This window comes from Onychomys torridus, chromosome 21, assembly GCF_903995425.1.
Source record: "Onychomys torridus chromosome 21, mOncTor1.1, whole genome shotgun sequence".
NCBI lineage: Eukaryota > Metazoa > Chordata > Mammalia > Rodentia > Cricetidae > Onychomys > Onychomys torridus.
The window spans coordinates 10,875,481-10,894,447 of record NC_050463.1 but is presented as its reverse complement, the minus strand read 5'-3'; the positions used below and the strand labels follow the sequence as shown (position 1 = coordinate 10,894,447).

Below are 18,967 nucleotides of genomic sequence, written 5' to 3'. Positions count from 1 at the left end.
GGTTTTGTTTTTGTTTTTATTTTTTTGTTTTTTGTTTTGTTTTGTTTTAGTTTGTTTTTTCAAGATAGGGTTTCTCTGTGTAGCTTTAGAGCCTGTCCTGTGACTTGTTCCATATACCAGACTGGCCTCAAATTCACAGAGATCTGCCTGCCTCTGACTCCTGAGTGCTGTGATTAAAGGCTTGAGCCACCACCACCCAGCATTTGAGTAGAGGTTTTTAAAGTATGTTCTTACGAGCTTCTGGATTTCCTTAGTGTCTGTTGTTATGCCCAATTTTCATCTCCTATTTTGTAAATTTGGATCTTCTCTTAACTTTTAGTTCATTTGAATAAAGATTTGTTAATCTTACTGATTTTGTCAAGAGCCAACCCTCTGGGTTTTTTTTTTATTATTATTCTTTGTTTCATTTTTGTTGTTGTTGCTGTTATTTCTTTTGTTTATTTCAGCCCTGGGTTTGATCATTTTTTGCTGTCTGACTTTGGTTGTGATTCTTTTTTTAAATTTTTTGCTCCAGAGCTTTTAAATGTCTCTTAAGTTACTAGCAGAATTACCCTCATTATGTTCAACAATTTTGGGTATGCTGTATATTCAATTCCATTCAATTCTAGAAAGTTTTAATTTCTTATTGGCTAATTTTTTAATTAGTAGTAAGTTGTTCAGTTTCCAAGCCTTCTATTATTTCTGTTTTTTTGTATCTAGCTTTAATATACAGTGGTCAGATAGGATTCAGTGCATTATATCAATTTTCTTGTATCCATTGAGACTCCCTTTATGCTCAAATATGTGGTCAATTTTGAAGAAAGTTCCATGGGACGCTGAGAAAAATGTATATTTTTTTTTTTGTTTATGGGTGAAATGTTCTGTAAATATGTGTTATGTCCATGTGGTTTATGATGTCAGTTAGCTCCAGCTATTGGTGAGAGTGAGGTACTAAAGTCACCAACTATCAGTGTGTGAAGGTGAATATGTGATTCTTACATAAAACAAAAGACAGATCTTGTTTTTACATCCACTCTATTAGTCTCTCCTTTTTTTTTCTTAAATTGGGACTAGATCCCATTGGTGTTGAGGCAAATCAATAATCATTGCTTGTTTATACCATTTATTTTGATATTGTGGTTTTCCCACACTTTTCAATTTGACTGTTGGGGATTATTTATTCCTTGTATTATCTTGTGTGTGGTTAACCCCTTTAGTTGGTGTTTTCATTCTAGCACCTTTTGTTGGGTTGGGTTTGAGGGTAGATATTGCTTAAATTTGGTGCTGATTGAAATTTTTGCTGGTTATAACAATCTTGGCTGGCATCTCTGTTGAGTCTGTAAAAAAATTATGTAGGTCCTTCTGGATTTAGAGATTCCATTGGCAAGTCAGGTGTTAATAGGGATGCCTTTATATGTTACTTGGTCTTTTTCCCTTGTAGTTTTAATATTCATTTTTGTCATTCTTGTTCTGTACATTTAATGTTTTGATTATTATGTGCCTAGAGCCCAGTCTATTTGAAATCCACTATGCTTCTTGGACCTTGATGAGTATCTCCTTCTTTAGGTTTGGGAAATTTTATCCTGTAATATTTTGAAATATTCTCTGTGCATTTGGCCTATGTTTCTTTTCTTTCTGTTTTTATCATTCTTAGATTTGGTCTTTTCATGGTGCTCCAGATTTCCTGGATGTTTCATACCATATTGATTTTTTTAGATTTAACACTTTCTTTAACTGATGTATTCATTTCTTTTATTATGTCTTCTATGTCTGAGGTTTTTCTTTTCCATGTTTTGTATTCTGTTAGTGAGGCTCATCTTTGAGGTTCCTTTTGATTTTCTAAATTTTTAATTTCCAGATTTCCCTGAGTTCGAGTTTTCTTTATTGATTTTATTTCCACTTTCAGGTCTTAAAATTTTTCATTCATTTACTTTTATGATTTGCTTCCATTTTCATAGGTTTATGTAAGTGATTTATTAATTTCCTCTCTAAACACCTCTATCTTATTCACGAAAGCTATTTTAAAATCTCCATCGTGTGCTTCAGGTAAATTGCAATATTCAGTGTCTATGGTGGAAGCACTGCTGAGCCTGAATAGGATCATATTGTCTTGTAAGCTATTGATCATAGTTTTATGCTGGCATCTAGGCATCTGAATTTGAGATGACTGTAATTCTAGGTGCTCATATCTAGTCTTGTATTTGGTTGGTCTTTTCTTGTTTGTTTTCTGTTGCCCTCTCTGGTTCTTAGGAGTGTGTAGTGGCTGTGTATTGTCCAAGAGGGAACTTTTCTAGTTTCCTTCTAGGAGTGGCCACCGAGTGTTTCAGGTAAAATGTATTTCTGGGTATTGGGAGCTGACACTTAGGAATGGTTGTGAAGAGAGGTGAGGTCTACAGGAAGGAGAAAAGCAGGATATTCTATCAGGATTCGCTTAGTCCCCTGGTAATGTGTCAGAGAGTGAGAAGAGTACATACCAAGTAGTCTGCTACAGACCTGGGAAAGGGCATGGGGGTCTGGATTTGGAGGAAAGCTGTGGGAGGAAAAAAATCTAAATTGCTGCTACCTGTTTCATTTGTCTGCTGGTGGAATGCATTCTGAAATTGGGTCCTGGGGTAACAGAATTAGTGGGAGAACTTTTGGAGGTGTAGTTCTGCAATTGTATGTTGGAGACGTGGGCAGAGAGGATGTGGTGGCCACAGCAGGTGGTCTGGTACAGAGTTGGGGTGAGGATTAGGGATTACATTAAGAGGAGATGACTCAGAGATTAAGATCTATAGTTAGGCCACCTGCTTTCTTGTCTGTAAGGTTCTGGGGAATGGCTGCTGGTGGGGGCTTTGATAATATTGTATGTGGGGGGAGATGAAGGTTGAAGAAGAAGGTTTATGTGATCTATTGGAGATGGGGGGCAGAAAAGAAGAGGGCCTGGAGCAGGTGCTCTGCTACAGAATTTGGGATGATCCTGGGGTTTGGATTTGGAGGAAAGGAGAGTGAAGTGACAATCTGCAGTTAGCTACCTGCTTTCCTAACTGGAATGGCCTGCAGGATCCCAGGGAATATACGCTGGAGTTGGGGACTGCAATAGAGTGATGATGTGGGGGAAGGGCGTTTTGAGGGAAACATCCTTGAGATCCACTGGAGTCAGCAGCAGGAAGCTCAAGTAGGAGATATACTGGAGAGCAGAGTAAGAGACTGGAAGGTTATATTTGGAGGAGAGGAGAAAAAGGTGAGGATCTGCAATTAGCCTATCTTCTTCCCTGGCATGGTGTGGACTGCAGGTGCTCAGGAATTGTGAACTATCCCTATAATAATGGAGCTTGCCCCAACACTTCTTTTTCAAAGGTAAAAAGGAATTGTTTGCAATTGGAGGGAATGAAAGTCAGTCAGAAGCTGAACTGAAAAGAGACTATGACAGACATTCTACTAAGAAGTCAAGAAAGCATAGGCAGTTCTTCTGAGCACACTCTTGCTACTCAGTCTTGGTATTTGGCCCTCCTTTTCAACAATCTTTCATGGAAGACAAATATTAGGCTAAGGAAAGAGAGAGACAGAGAGAGAGAGAGAGAGAGAGAGAGAGAGAGAGAGAGACAGAGAGAGACAGAGAGGGACAGAGAGAGACAGAGAGAGAGAGAGAGAGAATGGTTTTATGTGTTTATTGCACCTTTTATGCTCAAACCTAAAAATAAGATTACAATTACAAATAAAATTGTTATTGGTTGGTATGATGCATCCTTCAAAAAGTGATTAATGAGTTATAGGCCTAGCTTTAATCTGGTTATCTAATGATTGAGAAGTAGTTGAATCGTTAGGATTCCAATTTAATCAATGTATAAATCTACTGATAGATTAATAATTTATTGGCATTATTAGAAAGTGATGGAAACTTCCATGTGAGGCCTAGATGGAGAAACAATGTCACTGAAGATATTTGACTAGAGGCTCTATATTATCTTAGGTGCCTTCCTTGATTTCTCTCACTGCCTCTTATCTGTCACATTATTAACTAATTTGACTCTAGTCAATTGTGTACTGAAAATTTAAAAACCATATGCAAAAAAAAAAACCATCCATTTTTTAATTCTTCTTGATCCTTCAGATGTCATGGCAACCAATGTATAATTAATACACATTAGATTACCCAGTAGAATTTTTCTTTTCTTTTTCTTTTTTTGTTTTTGTTTTTGTTTTTCGAGACAGGGTCTGTGTAGCTTTTCTGCCCTTCCTGGAACTCACTTGTTAGCCCAGGCTGGCCTTAAACTCACACAGATCCACCTGCCTCTGTCTCCTGAGTGCTGGGATTAAAGGCATGCTTGGCCCCAGTAGAATTTTAAAATATTACTTGGGTTAGTTTTGTCAATATTGAAATTTAGTTGCAGCTTATGTATATATACCACTATTTATGGCTACTGTGACTTGAATATCTTTAGGATAAATTATTATTTTTATATTTTTGGAATAAAATATATGCATCACATTAACACTGTATAGTTGAAGATGAAAGTAACTTCTACTCTAAAAATATTTCTACTTTGTATAACCATGGCTCATAAGAAAATGATAAATGGAAATGGGCCTTGATAAAATGGTTTTATATTTCTATTTTGGAGTTTCAGAGCCCTTTCCCTGGATTTTTAGAAACCACTCTGAGGGAAAGAATTTTTGACGCTTAGACCTCTGTAAAGAGCCATCAGTTGTCCACTAATGAAAATCACCAGTTCTGAGAGCACCACAAGAGCTTCCAGGGAAAGCATATGGACATCAGGAGATTGAGTTGCCTTTTGATCATGATCAAATCATCTGCATGTGTCCCTAGAGAGGTAATATTGGACCAGAACTTCATTTTCAAAGAGAATTGATGGAGCATTGAAGCCAAAAGTGTGTGGGACCAAGTAGACAACCCAATCAGCTTATCTCTGCATGAATTATGACACACACCAAATGTAACTCCCAAAAATCATCAAAGCAATTGCTTGTGGATTCTGCCAGTAGAAGAGAACACTGCCAGTTTTTTTTTTCTTTTCATTCCTGGCTTCACTGGCATCTCAAACTTTTTTAAGCATAAGCTAAAACAGAAGAATAAGGAATAAAGAGTTAATCAGTCTTATTAAATATCTATCACTTTTTATGTACTTGGCTGACAACATATTTTGTGCCCATCAGAAACTTTTCTATGTTACTTAGCACATTCTATTCAACTATTGTTTTTAATATGTGTTCCTTTAGAGTTAGAATGAAGATAGTAGGTAAAGAAAAGAGATATTTTAGATGCTTCAGAGACATTAACTGTTTTAAATTCTATTTCACTCTATGAAATGATAGTTTCCATTACATTTACACACAGGATATCATGTACTTTACTCATATCCATCCTGCACTGCCTCATTTATCACTCAGTCCTCTTTTTACTGAACCTATTCCTCTTCATAATTATGTCTAGCACTCTTCTGTTTCCAGAACATTTTCTCTCTCTCTCTCTCTCTCTCTCTCTCTCTCTCTCTCTCTCTCTCTCTCTCTCACTCACACACACACACACACACACACACACACACAGATTCAGTATAAGAGAAAATATGTAGCATTTCTCTTCCATCTATAACTGCAACAATTTTCTTGAAAATGGCATAAATTTGTTCTCTTTTATGACTAAGCAAAATTCTATTGTGTGTAAATGCCACCACATTCCCCAGATTATTTCACCTAATAATGGATATACAAGACCATTCTTTCCTTTCTGTATATATTTCAAGAAAAATCCTCACTACTCTATTTATAAAGAAAAAATTTCTAGAACTGACACAGTTGGAAAGATCAAAGAAACTCAGAAGTATGTTAACCAAAACATGACAGAAGCTCTGTGATGGCTTTCCCCATTTTAGACAGCTTTCAGCAGCCTGTTCCTACACAAATTATGGAAAGATGAACTCCTCAGATTATAAAATTGTTCATGTCCTCCCTAAAAATTTGTCCCTTTCTAAACCTGTTGTCATAGACTAACCTACTGTTTGTGTCCCCTCTCTACTGTTAGTTGACAACTCTAGATAGACTCTCAATATTCCATTAGTTCTAGAACAAACCTCCATTGTATGTGATCATATCATGGGTAATCTTTGAGCATCATCACTCAATATATTTTAGAGTTAGGGAGAGTTCAGGTATAACGCATGTTCAAATGACTGAATATAATAAATACTGTAGAAATCTCAGGTACCCTCTCTTTTTTTTTCTTAAGAAAATTTTATTCATTTTACATACCAACCACAGATCCCACTCTCATCCCTTCTCCCACTGACCCCCCACATTCTACCTCAACTCACCCCCTCCCCTCCTCTGAAAAATTAAGGCCTTACATGGGGAGTCAGCAAAGCCTGGTACATTCAGTTGAGGCAGGTCCAAGCCCCTCCTCACTGCATCAAGGCTGTGCATAGGTAATGGGCTCCAAAAGGCCAGCTCATACACCAGCAGTAGATCCTGCTCACATGCCAGGGGCTCCTTAAATAGACCAAGCTACACAAATATCTCACATACTCAGAGAGCCTATTCCAGTTCCATAGCTGTTGGTCTAAAGTTCATGAGTACCCACTAGCTTGGTTTTGTTGTCTCTGTAGATTTCCGCATCATGATCTTGATGCTTCTTTCTCATAGAATCCCTCTTTTCTCTCTTTGACTGGAGTCCTGGTGCTTGGCCTAGTGCTTGGCTGTGGATCTCGGCATCTGCTTCCATCAGTTATTGAATGAAGGCTCTATGATAACAGTTCGGGTATTCACCAATCTGATTACCAGAGTAGGCCAACTCAGGCACCCTATACATTATTAATAGTAGTCTAAGCTTGGGTCATCCTTGTGGATTCCTGGGAACTTCCTTAGCACCAGGTTTCTCCCTATCCCCATGATGTCCCCTTCATTCATAATATCTCTTTCATTGCTCTCCCACTCTGTCCCTTTTCCAGTTCAACCATTCAGTTCCCTTTTGTTCTCATCCCCCATGCCCTATCCTCTTTTTATCCCCCTCATCTCCAGTATACTCAGGTGATCTCATATATTTCCCCTTCCCAGGGCTATACATGCATCCCTCCTAGGGTCCTCTTTGTTAGCTAACCTCTCTGAAGCTGTGAGTTATACTCTGGTTATCCATTACTTTACATCTAGTATCCACTTATGAGTGAATACACACCATGTTCGTCTTTTTGAGTCTGGGTTACCTCACTCTGGCTTATATTTTCTAATTCTATCCATTTGCCTATAAATATCATGATATCATGTTTTTTATTGCTGAGTAGTACTCCATTGTGTACATGTGCAACATTTTCTTTATCCATTCTTCAGTTGAGGGTCATCTAAGTTGTTTCCAGGTTCTGGCTACTATAAATAATATTGCTACGAACATAGTTGAGCAAGTGTTCTTGTGGTATGATTGAGTATCCCTTGAGTGCCCAAGAGTGGCTATCATTGGGTTTTGAGGTAGATTAATTCCAATTTTCTGAGAAACTGCCATACTGATTTCCAAAGTTGCTGTACAAGTTTGCACTTCCACCAACAGTGGACGAGTGTTCCCCTTGCTCCACATCCTCTCCAACATAAGCTGTGATCAGTGTTTTTGGTTTTAACCATTCTGATAGTTGTAAGATGGTATCTCAGAGTCATTTTGATTTGCATTTCCATGATGACTAAGAATGTTGAGCATTTCCTTAAATATCTTTCAGCCATTTGAGATTCTTCCTTTGAGAATTCTCTGTTTAGTACTGTATCCCATTTTTAAAATTGGATTGTTCAGTATTTTGATGTCTAGTTTCTTACATTCTTTATATGTTTTGGAGATCAGCCCTCTGTCAGATGTGGGATTGGTGAACATCTTTTTTTCCATTCTGTAGGCTATTGTTTTGTCTTATTGACCATGTCTTTTGCCTTACAGATGCTTCTTAGTTTTAAGAGGTCCTATTTATTAATTGTTCCTCTCAGTGTTTGTGCTACTGGTGTTATATTTAAGAAGTGGTCTCCCATGTCAAGTCTACTTCCTACATTCTCTTCTATCAGATTTAGTGTAACTGGATTTATGTTGAGGTCTTTGATCCACTTGGACTTGAGTTTTGTGCATGGCCATAGATATGGATCTATTTGCTGTCTTCTACATGTTGCCATCCAGTTATGCCAGCACCATTTGTTGAAGATGCTTTCTTTTTCCATTGTATAGTTTTGGCTTCTTTATCAAAAATCAGGCGTTCATAGGTGTGCAGATTAGTGTCATGCACTAATGCACTCCCTTGGTCCACATGTTGGTTTTTATGCTAATACCAAGATATTTTTATTACTATAGCTCTATAGTAGAGCTTAAGGTCAGGGATGGTGATGTCTCCAGAAGTTCCTTTATTATAAAGGATTGTTTTAGCTATCCTGGGTTTTTTGTTTTTCCATATGAAGTTGAGTATTATTCTTTGGAGGTCTGTGAAGAATTGTGTTGGGATTTTGATGGGAATTGCATTGAATCTATAGATTGCTTTTTGTAAGACTATTGTTTTCATTATGTTGGTTCTACTTATCCATGGGAATGGGGGATCTTTCCAGTTTCCCATATCTTCTTCAAATTTTTTCTTCAAAAACTTAAATCTTGTCATATAGGTCTTTTGCTTGGTTTGGTTAGAGTTACCCCAACTTATTTTATATTGTTGGTGGCTATTGTAAAGGGTAAATTTTTCTGATTTTCTTCTTGGCTTATCTATCATTTAGATACAGGAGAGTTACTGATTTTTTGAGTTAATCTCGTATTCTGACACCTTTTTGAATGTGTTTATCAGCTGTAGGAATTCCCTGGTCGAATTTGTGGAGTAATGTATGAATACCATCATATTGTCTGCCAATAGTGAAAGTTTGACTTCTTCCTTTCCAATTTGTAGATACCCTCTCCTAATGTTGACTTTGTGATTAAATTGTCTCATCTTTAAAAAAAGTGTTAAAGAGCATGGTCTATACCCTATGTTTACTGGCATATACACTATGCAATGTTCACCCTATTTATTGAATCAAATTTGGCTTTTTGTCACATATCTATGACACTCTAAGCTTGCCATAAACTCACCTCATCCTCACCTTAATATCACCACAAAGCACCAATGCTCACTCTAAGTTTACTATGATTTCATTAATTCAAACCCAACTATGTTTTTTCTAATCTTCCTTTTATCTCACATCAAAAAATCTTTTTGTGGCCATTTTGCCTGAGCGTGCGAGCTAGTGGGAGTGGAGCACTCCAGCCATTGTCATCGTCGCCTTCCTCCTCCCCACACTCCAGACAGTGGGGTGACTAGGCCGTCGGCCCTCGAGCCGAGACTTGTCTCTTATTTAGTTCTCGGGAACTCCTCGCCAACATGAGTAATGTAGAGGAGAACATGGCTCTAAGTCAAAATTTCCAACGTGAATTCCTGCTCGCGTAAAATCAGGTCAGGATCTCGTAGTCCATCAAGAGTTTCCAAACATTCTGAATCCCATTCTCTATCAAGATCAACATCCAGGTCAAGATCAAGGAGGCATTCTCATAGATGCTACACTTGGTCCCGGTCCCACTCTCATAGAAGATGATCTCGAAGTAGATCCTATACGCCAGAGTATCTTCCACTAAGAAGCTAGAGTCACTCTCCAATGTCTAATTGCAGAAGACATACAGGCAAATCCAGATCCCAACACTTGCCTGAGTGTCTTTGGCCTCAGTTTGTACACAACAGAGAGAGATCTTTGTGAAGTATTCTCTCAATATGGACCATTGAGTGGTGTCAATGTAGTTTATGATCAGCGAACTGGAAGCTCACATGGATTTGCTTTTGTGTATTTTGAGAGGATAGATGACTCTAAGGAGGCTATGGAAAGGGCAAATGGGATGGAGCTGGATGGTAGAAGAATTTGTGTGGATTATTCTATCACCAAGAGAGCACACACGCCTACACCAGGCATTTACATGGGCAGACCGACTCATAGTGGTGGTGGTGGAGGAGGAGGAGGTAGCGGTGGTGGTGAAGGCACGGTGGTAGATGGCGGGATTCTTACTACGATAAAGGCTATGATTGAGGCTATGACAGATATGAAGATTATGATTACCGGTACAGAAGAAGGTCACCTTCTCCTTATTATAGTCGATACAGGTCACGGTCAAGATCTCGTTCCTATAGCCCAAGACGCTATTAATAATGGAGTGGTTGTGGCCAAGGACTACCCCTCCCCCGCCCTTTTGATTCTGGATTTCCAAGCTTCTAAAAAAAAACCTGATTTATTTAATCTATAGTGTGGCCAGTTGTGTTGCTGTTTCCACCCTTTGTTAGACTCTTAAAGGTGTAATTGTCATTTAAGTCCTTGAACATCTGAGTAAAAAGGAGCCCAGTGTTAGACTTTGTGGTTCTTCTCTGCCTTTACTATGAGGAAAGAAATGATCTTTTGAAAGCTTTTGTGATGGATATTGTAGTAGATGTCCTTTTATTAGAAATCTGCAGTTACAATGAACTGCTTTTTATCCTTCTTTGGGGAAAGATACATAGCACTTTAAGTAGATCAGTCATGTCAAATGTGTCTGGATTGGCACGGAACAGTTGATTAGTTGAGTGTAGAAAGTTTGAAGCTGAAGGAGAAAAATATGAAGAATGTAACTAAAATGTAAAATTAAGTCACCTTTTAGGAATTAAAAGCTTGTAGATTCCTATAAAACTTGTTATATTTGAAATTACATGTTAAACCATATAAACTTCAAGTGTGATTTTTTTTTATGTTAAATTGACAAAAACTGAAGTATTCCCTTAATCACCGAAGGAAAACCTTTATTTATTACCTAGAACAATTATATAACTTGCTGTTAGAAATGTTGGTATTGGTTGGTTATTGGTTTCATGGGTTATTGTATAGGATAGGATCCTAAAATTCTTGTGGGGAAGAGTAATTTCAAATAAACGTTAATTTGAAAATAAAAAAAAAAATCTTTTTGCAAGGTTTTATTAAAATTAATTCCATTTGGTAAACATCATAGCATCCTTAAGCTTATGTAAATAGTGCCATTATATATGAACACAGGCATATATTTGCTCTCCTTTTGTAAGCCCGTTGAAATCTTCCAAAGGATACTGAATTCAATACTTGAGATGTAGTTGGATCAGCATGGAGGACCAAAGAAATATCACTGTGAATGAGTAAATACGGTCAAGAATATAACCTGAATTTGCATTACCTATCTAAGAAGTATGGTGACATGTCCATATTGAACTTTAAATCTATGAAATAATGAAGCTCTTTTCATAGTAATAACTTGAAATCTATCTAGCCAATGAATATGTGATATTAAATAATGACATGTATATCACAATGAATATATGATATTAAATAATGACAATGTAAATACTTCAGGATACTGTGATAGTCAAATATACATTTTACCTAAAGAAAGGATGGGCAATTTGAACATATGTATAATTTCAATATTCACCTATTCAATCTACTGTTATCTAACATCCTTTATTTAGCTAATGATTAGTATTTTATTCATAGTTTAAGGTAAGGACTTTTATTAAATCATATTAGGGTGGCATATTAATTTTTCAGACATAGCTAGGAGAGGAAGGCCTTGGCAGACAATGAGGGAGGAGCATAAATATAATGCTAAATATATAGAGTAAAATCAGCAAGAAGGCTACTGAATATTAAAGCTGGGAGCATTAAGAAGCCCTAAGTTTCACCAGACTGCATTACCCATTATATTCATTACAGTTAGTTCTATTGATGAATCAGAAAACCTCTAGCCAATGTGTCTACCTTCCTAGGAAAATGGACAAAAAACAATTTCCACAAATCTTGAAAAATAATATTTGCTTAGTATGGAAACTTCTATTGCTAAGGGAAGGAGAGAAAATGTGCTCATTCTTCATTATGTTAGGTTTCATGGTTTTGTTTTGGGAGAAAAAATTGTGACAAGTAAATTGTATTCATTAGTTTTTTCAAAGATCTTGACTAATTTGGGTTAGCTTTCTTTTTCTCAATTTGTGCTGTAACAAAGACTTAAAGGGGAATGAGCAAAGGTAGTGTAGTTTCAAGGGATTTTACTTAGTGCCTAAGGGTTCGTCAACAGTCAAAATTAAAATTCAGAATTATTCAGGACTTGCTATATTGATTTATACTCTAAATTTGTCAGGCAGCCAAACTTAACAGTAGCAAGTTGGATTATATTAGCTAATTTATATAAAAAATTCAGTGTCCTAGCCTAGTTCTCCTGGATTGTGACACTGTAGAACCATGGCAACTATTGTGTACTTTATTCTACCTATTGAATTCTTTAGATTAATACTAGGTTTCAAGAATTAGGTTTTACCAACAATGATAATGAATATAGAAGGCTCTGCTTGTTTTGGTATGGATCATTTTTGTCTCTTGGCGGCCTGCTCCTTATCTAGGGGAGAAAGGAGGTAGAGGATAGCTGGGAGGAGTGTAAAGAGGGGAAATGGTGGTTCAATGTATTGTGTGAAACAAGAATCTGTTTTCAGTAAAAAATAAAGTAAACAAAATAATCACAGACAGAATATTGTTTCACCATCACAAAAAATTTCAGGAAACCATCCTAATTTGTTCAGATGATTTATTATTCATTGAGAATGAATTTATATGTGCAGCATCTACCAAGGGTCACTGAACCTGCAGTGGTAGAAGACAAAAGGTGAGAAAATCAATCTCTATGTAGTATTTCTAGAGCACTGCTCTAACAGCTGAGAAGTATCAACTTCTACTCAGAAATGAGCTATGTATATGTCAAGCCTGATGGGAGATGTCATGTAGAGAGAAGCTGACCCCATGACATGACATGATGCCATGACCATTGCTCAGTGATGCATTAATGATAACATGAATGCCTTTTGCATTTGTGACCCAGACAGAAAAAGATCAGAGTCAAATGATGCTTTGACATCTCTGCAGTAAATAAACAAAAGAGGTTTAGGGTGGCATAAGAATAAAGAACACCATCAAAACTTGGCACACAGAAAGAATATCATCACCTTTAAATTAGCAGAAAGGTCAGTTAGAGTCTGAAGCTCCAAAGAGTGGCTACGGAGAATACACACATGGGACTTTAATCTACTTCCCACTGCATAGTATTGGAAACAAAAGTTTCTGCAGAAGCAGAATATTTATATTTGTTGAGTCTTTGAGTTTTATCCCAGAGTCATCCTAGTCTATGGGTTCTTAGGGCATATACAGTACATTAAATAAATAAATTTAAAAAAAAAATCTCTCCTAGAGACGCAATCCTTGCATATCAATGTCAGTTAACAGAAAGTGTTAGTTGTTGTTGTTTACTCTTCTGGCCCAACTCATTGAAGGACAGCCCTGAATTTGCTAAATGGAATACCATACTTGTTGCCTCAGTGCTGCAGCCCTCTTTTTCCAAGCCAAGAAATGTTTAAGGAAATCAGGGTTACAGGTCCCCCCACTACAATTAAATGATAAAGAGTTTTGTTTCTTGAGAAGTATTGAGTTGACCCAATTTTCCCAGATGATATATTTCCCAAAACTGTAAAAACAGCAAATACAAAGAATTACAGACAAGAAGTGCTAATATTTTTGTTGTTATTGTTGTTTGCCAAGTCATCTCTGATGTGCTAGCATAATCAATCCAGTTAAACTACAGAAGTTTGTTTCCACTGAAAATGGTGACTTATACCATATCATTACAACAGTTTATTCACTTGTCCTTTGATGTTTCTAGACCACTTCTGCTTGATTTTTATACTTTGACTGCCTAAGGATTTGATAGTACATTTCTCTTCTTTGGAATATGTTCTCATAGGATTCTGTCAATCCATCACATCTGTTGACCAAGTTGAATTCTTACCTAAAATTCTTTAGATACAAACAATTGGTTTATTGTGATTTTCCATACCTTCAAGGAAGTGGATGAAAACTTTACCATAGTCTTCATTGTACAAAAATAACTCTAGGGGTCTATTTCTTGTGTCCTCCACATCATAAAATTGAAAACTCCATCTATGACATACAAACAGATAACATTCTAGGATCAGTCATCTTGGGATTAGACATTTTATAACATTGTTCTTTAGTTGAGTAGGCCTGTTTCAAATTGCTTGTGGGCTATCTTGAATTTGATGGATAAGAGACATGATTGATTATATCCCAGATGGCCTTGAGAGGTTCTACCACATGAATTAGCATAAAAGAAATCTTTCTCCTTACTTTTTAGTTCATATATATTCTTGTGGCAGAAGAGAAAAAATAGATCTAATTGATCTCTTCATATGTCTGACTTTTTGGGAAAGTACTTAAACCTTTTATCTATCAACAACTGAGATTCTGAACAAGTAAACATACAAAGTAATATTTGCTTTTTTGTTGTTGTTTTTTCTGTATTAAAAGTACCCATTATAGACAAACAACTAAAGTTTTCAAATTCTTTGAAGTAAAATGAATTTTCTTTTTCTTTTCTTCTTGCATCACAAAATTTAAGAAAGGCACTTACTCCATAGGAATCAAAGACAGTCTGATCAGCACAGTTGGTAAGTGGTTCTAAAACAGAAACAAATGAAAATGACAGTGAATAGAAAATAGAGGCTTCCTGTAAATTGGGAAAGAGTTCCTTGTATTTTAAGGATTATTGATGTCTCAAACTACTACAGGGATAGTCCATCACAGCCTCCCTTGATCATTCTCCTCATACCAATTTCATTTTTATTTTAAAAGTTGTATATGCACAGCAAGCCCATGGAAAGCTCAATAATGTGCATGGCTTTAAAGGAAAATGACAAGCTTCCTTTTTTTTTTTTTCTTTCCCAGTTACACTGGAAATAAATTACATTGACTGATTCACTGAACTTTTGATTTCTGTTGGAGTGCTGCCCCTGACCAAAACGAGTGGAGCATATCTTCCATTTACTACTACAGTAGTTTGTAGGAAACAAACTTGAAATTCATTTCTTAAAAAAAGGTCTTTATGTTTCATCAGCCAAAAAAGTAAGCTGAGGGAAGTTATGGGACGATTATTCTAGGAAAAAGAGAACCATGTTGCTGTATTATCCATAAGTGGACCACAGAGTTGGGTATAAGTGTTACTATATTGTTAGGCATTGACATATGCTAGATTCTGCCAGGCACTTAACATATAATTACTCACTTTTCTCAGTGAAATATATATAAGTGTGTGTATGTGTGTTGTGTGTACATTTATATGACTATAACATGTAAAGCATATAATATAAAGTATGTATTGTATTCATATCAAAATAAAGAATTTAACAATAGCACAAATAATTGAGAGGGCAAGAGAACTGGTTGGGATTTGTTTGTAGAGCCATTTATTTATACTGAAATATTTTACCCTCAATGAAGTGAAATGCTAAAATTATCCAAATAGACATTTGATCTGAGTATTAGTCTATGCCTTATTGATAGCTGAGAGAAACAAAGAGCTATTTGCACACATCATCTTCCTGTCTCCTTTATAACATATACTCATTCTGTAAAGGCCCAAATTATTTGTTTCAAAAAACCCTTAACCATCAAAAAGTTATCCATGTATGTAAGTGATTCTGGCTACCCTCTTTATGAATCTTATTTTACTATAACTTGTATCATGAGACAATCAAAACTGTATAAACCACAATTCTATGGTACTTTACCTTGTGATTTAACAAAGAAAATGGAGCAGCCAGCAAAGCAGTGGAGCTGCAGCAGTGTGTGACCTTCAGCCTAAAGGGAGACCAGGAACAGTCACTATATAAAATGATTTATGTTTTAGTCGCCCATTGCTTGTTACCTACGTAGCCAAAGGCCTAAAGAGGAAGCAAGAATGCAAGCAAGCACAGCAGTAAGGAGACTACTGAAGATGCCAGATGAGGGATCGTGGTGTGTCTCCTGCAGAAGTCCAGATGCAGAACTACTATGATCTCTGCAAAAGTGTTCAGTGGGAGGTTTAGGGATAAAGATAGTGGTGGTGTTGACAGCTCTTGCTAAAATATTGGCCATGAGGTAAATGAGCTAGATGAAGCAGAGACAGATTCCAGGTTTGCCACTTACAGGTGGGATGTGTCAGACGCAGGTAGGAGATGATGCTCTTTACTTGCCCACAGCACCTCCATCTGTGCCCCTTCTCTCCCACTGCTTGCCCAAAGCTACTCAGATGTTTTTTTTTTTTTACTTAAGTATTAATCATTCTCCAACTTCTAAGCCTCAACTCCAACTTCTAAGCCTCAAAGTGGATTAGCTAACAGAAAATATTCAGTCAAGTCATCTCTATCACATTAGGATTTTGAAAAGAGCTATTGTCACCTATGTAAATAGTAATTTCTGTTTTATATTTTGCACCAAAATTAGGTTATATGCTGGCTCTTCTTTTTGTCTCCATGATACATCAGCAAGTCAATATTAATTTGGTTAAGAAAAATAGTGTATGTTTTCATTCTTTTAACTAATTAATTAATTAAATTTTATTAATTTAAATTATTTATTTTACATCCTGGCTGTAGTTGCCCCTTTCCTACTTTACTCCCTCTCATTCCCTCCCTCCTCACCTCTGGCACCTCAATCCACTTCTCCTCTCTTTCTGTTCAGAAAGGAGCATGCTTCCCATGGGTATCAGCAAAGCATGGCTTATCAAGTTGCAATAAGACTAAGCTCCTCCCCTTGTAATAAGGCTGGGCAGTGCAATCCAGTACAAGGAACAGGTTCCCAAGAGCCAGCCAATGCATTAAGGAGAGCTCCTACGCTCATTGTTGGGAGTCTCACAAGTAGACCAAGAAACATAACTGTTTCTATATGTTTGGGTCTAGGTTGGTCCCAAGCAGACTCCCTGGTCATTGGCTCAGATTCTGTGAATGAGCTAGGGTTCTTTTTTTTTCTCTCTCATTTCTTTTCTTTCTTTCTTTTTTTAAAATGGAGCCTTTGACCCCTTTGGCTCCAACAATTCTTCCTCCCTCTCTCTTCAGCAAGATTTCCTGTGCTTGGCCTACTGTTTTATTGTGGGTCTCTGCTTCTGTTTCAGTTAGTTACTGCTCTCTGATGACAATAGGGATGGCCACCAACCTGATCACAGGAAATGGCCAGTTCAATCTATGTATTTACTGTTGCTAAGAGTTTTATATGGGGTCATCTGTGGAGATTTCTGGGAGCTTCCCTTGCATCAGTTTTCTACCTGATCCCAAAATGCATCTACTTTCAGTCCTCTCTTTCAGTACTCTGCCTCTCTCTATCCACTCTTCAATCTCATACCTGAAGTTCCCATCCTTACCATTCCCCAGTCTACCCGGAAGGTTGCTTCTATTTCCCCTTCCCAAGGAGATTCTTGTGTCCTCCCTTAGATCCCCTTTATTACCTAGCCTCACTGGTCTTTGGATTGTAGCATGGTTATCCTCTACTTTACAGATAATATTCACTTGTGAGTGAGTACATACTGTGTTTGTCTTTCTGGGTCTAGGTTACCTCAGGATGAATTTTTTTCTAGTTCCATTCATTTGCCCTCAAATTTCTTAATGTCATTGTATTTAATAGCTGAGTAAAACTCCATTTTATAAATTTACCACATTTTCTTTAACTATTCTTCTGTTGAGGTTGTTTCCAGATTCTGATTATTACAAATAAAGCTTCTGTGAACATACTTGGGCAAGTGTCCTTGTGGTATGATTGAGCATCCCTTGGGTATATGCTCAAGAGTGGTATAGCTGGGTCTTGAGGTAGATTGATTACCAGTTCTTTAAGAAATTACCATTTTGATTTCCAAATTGGCCGTACAAGTTTGCATTCCCACCATCAATAAAGGAATGTTCCATTTGCTCTACCTCCTTTCCTGCATAAGCAGTCACTTGTTGTAGCTGGAAGTTTTCCTGTGTCCTGCCCGGTCTACAACCACTCAGACCCAAATAAAAACATACAGGCTTATATTATTTATAAATTTATGGCCATGGCTCAAGCTTTTTGCTAGCTAACTCTTATATCTTAAATTAGCCCATAACTGTTAATATGTCTATTGCCACATGTTTCATGGCTTTACCTGGGGTCCCATTACATGTTCCTCCTTGGGGAGCTCACTGGCATCTCTCCCTGCCTTCTTCTTGTCTCTGTCTTTGAATGTTCCTCCTGCCTCTAAGCTGCTTTGTCATAGGCCAAATGGCTTTATTTATCAACCAATTACAGCAACATTTATTCACAGCTTAAAGAAAGACATTCACCCAACACTTCTACTTTTTTTTATTCTAAACAAAAGGAAGGTTTAAATGTAACCTATTAAAATTACATATAACAAAACAGTTATCAAGCAAGAATTATAGTTACAACATCTAATCTATTTGTATTTTGTTAAGTTAAAAAATTTTCTATCTATCCTATATTTGTGAGCCTAAGGTTTCATATCTAATTTATATTTTATCATAGTTGAGGAAAAATTATAATTACAACCATCTTGTCTTCAATTATATCAGAAACCCCAGAAGAATATAATATTACCTAAGTAAACAGGTAATACATTGTAAGCAACTTCCCAAATTCTTGAAATGACAGAGACAGTTGCCTGCCTGGACAGTTACTCAAAGTTCCTCTGTAATGTTGGGGCATCCATCTTCAGCCCATAGATCTAGTCTCTCAGTCATTTTTTTCTCTGTGTCCTTTAGAATGTCTGGCAGTCTCCTCTGTGAAGAGGAACCTGAAGGACCACCTTGCCTGCATGCCCAGCTAGGCAAGAACAGTTTCTTGCCCAAATGGCTATTTTTGCCAAGTAGAAGATAAACTCCATATAGAGTGTCTTTGACACCCATCTTTCTCTTTGAAATAAATCAGTTCTGCCAGGAGCAGACATGTCTTACTGTCTAGAAAGTCTAAGTTTTTAAAACATTTTAAATGCTATATTCTGTAGGTCTTTGAAGTGTTTGAAGATTACCTACTTAATTGAATTATATCTAAGTGTATCTAGAAAAGTTAGCATGACTGTAAGTTTGACTATAATATAAGAGTAATTATTAATCTGTATTTCTGAATT

The 18,967-nt window shown here is 36.8% G+C and overlaps 1 pseudogene; it reads left to right on the top strand.

Moving 5' to 3' along the window:
• Positions 1–2,566: 2,566 nt before the first annotated feature.
• Positions 2,567–10,181, top strand: LOC118571476 (annotated as a pseudogene).
• Positions 10,182–18,967: the final 8,786 nt, after the last annotated feature.